Source organism: Mus pahari, chromosome 10 (assembly GCF_900095145.1).
Source record: "Mus pahari chromosome 10, PAHARI_EIJ_v1.1, whole genome shotgun sequence".
Lineage (NCBI taxonomy): Eukaryota > Metazoa > Chordata > Mammalia > Rodentia > Muridae > Mus > Mus pahari.
The window spans coordinates 49,614,771-49,619,330 of record NC_034599.1 but is presented as its reverse complement, the minus strand read 5'-3'; positions in this window follow the sequence as shown (position 1 = coordinate 49,619,330).

The following is a 4,560-nucleotide window of genomic DNA, read 5'->3' as shown; positions in this document are numbered from 1 at the left end:
TGATTAATATTTTAATATAATTTAACTTTCTTGCTCTTCTTCTTCTTCTTCCTCTCTCTCTCTCTCTCTCTCTCTCTCTCTCTCTCTCTCTCTCCCCCTTTCTACTACCCCCTCAACTCTACTCCCCATGCCCTAAATAGACTCTGTTCTATACTACACCATCAAGGGATGCCTCATCATGGGCTACCAGAAGCACCCACTTTTCCCACACCATACTGTACCTCTACCAAACCCAGCCCTGGATCCTTTTTCTTTTTTTATAAGGCACAACAGTGTGTGTGAGTGTGTATGCGTTCGTGAGTGTGTGTGGGAGAGTATGAGTGAATGAGTGTGTACGCCTGTAGAGATTCATACATGTATGAAATTGTGAAAGAATAAATAGAAAAATATATCTAAAAAAATCATTCCCCCAACTTTTCTGATAGATTTCAAAAGCACTCTAATAAACTATAGGAGAGGTAGACAAGCATTTGAAAATTTGATTCACATTAATTCCAACACATTAGAAAATATATGTATGTGCATACATACATATAGATATAAGTCCTTTAGTTTGTGAATCTACAGGTAAACTTTCTTAGGATAAAACTAAAATCCATTTTTAAGTTTTAAAAGTGAGTTGAGATGAATAAAGATATTAAATTATGGGGAGATGGATTGGACTAAAGATGGCTTGCACCTACATAGATGCTGGGTGTCCAGGAGCATAGGCCTGTGGGCCCCGCCCTTTAGAACAGAAGAGGAGGAATCCCAGAGTCTGCTGCCTAGCAAGACTAGCCAGGTCAGTGAGTTCTGGATCCTGGGGGAGATCCTGCTACAGTACAGGGGTAGAGACCAACCAAACCTCAGCTTCTGCATGCATCCACATCCAACAGCACAGCACACAAGTGTGTCCACACATGGGAGCATGTGCGCACGCGCGCGCACGCGCTCACACACACACACACACACACACACGTGCAGGTCCGCGCACACACGCACGTGCATGTGCACGTGTGCACACGCATGCATGCACACATGCGCGCACACACACACACATACACACGTGCACGCGCACACACACGCGCATGCACGCACACACATGTACGCACACGTGCACGTGCTCGCGCACACGCACGTGCATGTGCACATATACACACACATACACACATGCACGTGCGCACACGCACACATACACACATACACACACGCATGTACACGTGCACACGCACATGCGCACACACACACACACACACACACACACACACATTCCTACTGACGTACAATGGCAGAGGAAAAAATCAGGAAGGTAGCCGAGTCCAGGGCTGGACGCCCTGGGCTACACAAGCAGCAGTGTGTCTGACTCTGTAAGGCTCCATCGCTTTACAGTTGTCATGGTTTAGATTTACAAATTGCTTTTCTTGATATTGTAAGACCCCTAAAGGAGGAACTCCCTCTGGTCCGGAACTCTCTTGGGTCCCCAGAAAATTCTCGAGATACACCTTTTACACACCTTGCTGTAAATTACATGAGGTACTTTATTTAACGAGGCCTCGGGCCGACTCGTATCTCACGCAGGAGACAGAGGAGTCGACCCAGTCCCTCAGAAGTAAGGGGGCTGCCCTAAGAGAACAAAGGCTCTTTACTAGCCACATTCCTAATGATCTAGGGAACAGGTTTTGGGGAAGTCTTAAAATTAGGGCTCTACAATATTTCCAATCGTTTTGTTTTCCTTGTTTATGATTATACCTCCGATTCAGGCTTCATCTCAGTCATTCCGCTTTTGATATAGGGATCTAGGGACTGGGGATGGAGGGCGGAATCCTCACCTTTCTAGTTTTATCGGGAGACACTGAGGGGTTCGTTTGTTCTCTCTCTCTCTCTCTCTCTCTCTCTCTCTCTCTCTCTGGTGTTCTCTGGCTGTCACTCTGTAGACCAGGCTGGCCTCAAACTCACAGAGATCCTTCTGCCTCTGCCTCCCGAGTCCTGGAATTAAAGGCGTGCACGCCATGCCTCACCTCCCAGCACTTCTAAATGGACTAGCTTGTGATGCCACAGTAGGCACTGGTCCACATCACTTTACCACTCAAAGGACACCCACGGGTCCTTCATTTGACAAATGTTGCAGCAGTACCTGTTGTATACCAGGCACTCTTTCAAAGTGCTGTAACCTACCTCCTTTATCCACTGAGGTTGAACCTAGGCCCTGTCTTGGGGTTTCTGTTGCTGTGGTAAAGCACTATGACCAAAAGGGGAGGAAAGGGTGTATTTGGCTTACATACTGTGAATCACAGTCCATTAGAGGAAGCCAAGGCGGGAATTCAAACTGGAACCTGGAGCCAGGAGCTGATGCAGAGGCCATGGAAGAGTTCTGCTTCCTGGCTTTCTCCCTGTGTCTTGCTCAGCCTGTTTTCTTATAGAACCCAGACGCACCATACAGGATCCAGGACAACCACCCCACAGTGACTGGACCCTCCAATATCAGTCACCAACAAGAAAATGTAACATGGCCTTGTCCATAGACCAATCTAGTAGGGGTATTTTTCTCAACTGAGAGTCCTTTTTCCAAAAATTTCTAGCTTGTATCAAATTGACATGAAACTAGCCAGGGCAGGCCCCAAGTAGATGTCTTAGTCCAACCTTATACCTTAAGCATCAGCTTTCATGATTAAATCTAACTCATGAATTAGTCACAGTAAAAGATTAGTAACTAATAACAAAAGTAGAACACCTATAGCAGTATATTATAAAGTTATACAAATACTGTCTAACTCTCTCAAACTGTCTTACAGTTCTGCAAAGTTTCCAGAAAGATCTGAGGTGATACAGTGCCCATGTCATGAACTGAGGTGAGTTACACAGACTGATGTGTTCTGCTCCGTCTCTACTGTCTTCCTCCATCAATCCCGGAGAAGCTGTTCTGAGCAGTGTGATTGGGACCCCATTGACACCCCTGTCTCTCTTGCTGCAGTTGTGAGTTATCCCTATGTACAGCCCAGTAGCCAGCTTCGTGTAGCCAACTCAGTATCAAGTCGAGCATCACACCCTGCTGTGTTCAAGTCGCTCTCAGAACAGGACACAAATCAACGTATGAGTGATATTTTTTACTCTAGAATTTTCCATTTCTTCTGTTAGAGCTGGGTGTGGCTGTAACTGAAACCATGGGAAGGGAAATCTAGGATCAGGCAATCTTACTGAGTAAGAACCACAGTGGACACATGACGAAAGGCGCGGTATGTCCCGATGCTGTTGGCCAGGGTGAAGGAGGAAAATAAACAGAAAAGGAGCTTCTGGGGGCACAGCAGCAGATGGATGTTCAGGGAAGGCCTCACTTGGAATTGACACTGACGTAGGGATTAGAGGAAGTGAGTGGGTGAGTGGGCGAGCAGAGGGAAACTGCTCCAGGCAGAGGAGGGTGGACAGGCTCAGAGGAAAGAGTGTGCCTGTAGCTTTTGCACAGCAGCAAGGGGCCAGTGTGACTGTTGCAAGAGAGCTAAGCTGTAGAGGCCAAGGTCAGAGAACAAAAGGCTGTGGCCCAAGTAAGAACTTCAGCTTTTGTTGTGAGGCTGGAAGCATCGGGAAGCTTCTAGAAGTTTCTGGCAAAGGAAGAGTGCACTGTCAGATCTGAGTTCTAAGAGGTCCTTCTGGCCTGCCTGTCACACAGGAGTCATGACTCTGGCCTGTGAGAAACTCAGGATGGTCGAGCCCAGCCCCGATGGCTGGGGGCAGGCAGGGGCCCCACTCTCAACACACGCTCCAGTCCTCTGCCATCTCCAGTGCTCCTCCCTGAAATCTGTGTGGCTCATTCTCCCTCCTTTCCGCTTCCTCCCTCATCTCCCAAGCTGCCTTACCTGAGAGAGGAACAAGATACTCGCTCATCTTCACCAAGGGGTATTTAGTGCATTAGCCAGTACTTTCTGGACATCATGGTTTCTGCCTCAGTTTGAACTGTTACAGAAGTTGTTAAGGTCCAAATGTGGACCCTGGCAGCCCACGCAGGGTGGGCACGGCCAGATGCCCACAATAGGGCAACTCAAGAAACGAATTAGAGGCCAGTAAGATGGTTCAGTGCGTAAAGGCAAGTTCTGTTAAGATAACCTAAGTTCTATCCCTAGTGGAAGGAAAGAACCAACTCCCACATAAACACACACACACACACACACACACACGCACACGCACACGCACACGCGCGCACACACACACACGCGCGCACACACACACACACACAATTTTCTAATGTATAAAAGCAGTACTCACCTGGCTAGGGAGATGGCTTAATCAGTAAAGTTCTTACCACCTAAGCATAAAGACCAGAGTTCAGATCCCTGGCACCCACAAGAAGCCAGGTGCATGTCTGCAATCCCAGCACTAGGGTAGAGCAGAGGTAGGTAGACTCCTGGAGTTTGTTGATCAGCCAGTCTAGCTAAATTGGTGAGCTCCAGGTTTAATAAGAGACCCTGTCTTGAAAAATAAGGTAGAGAGCAAGGACAGAGAAAGATACCAAATGTTAGCTTTAACCTCCACACAAATACATACACACACACACACACACACACACATACATACATACACACACACACA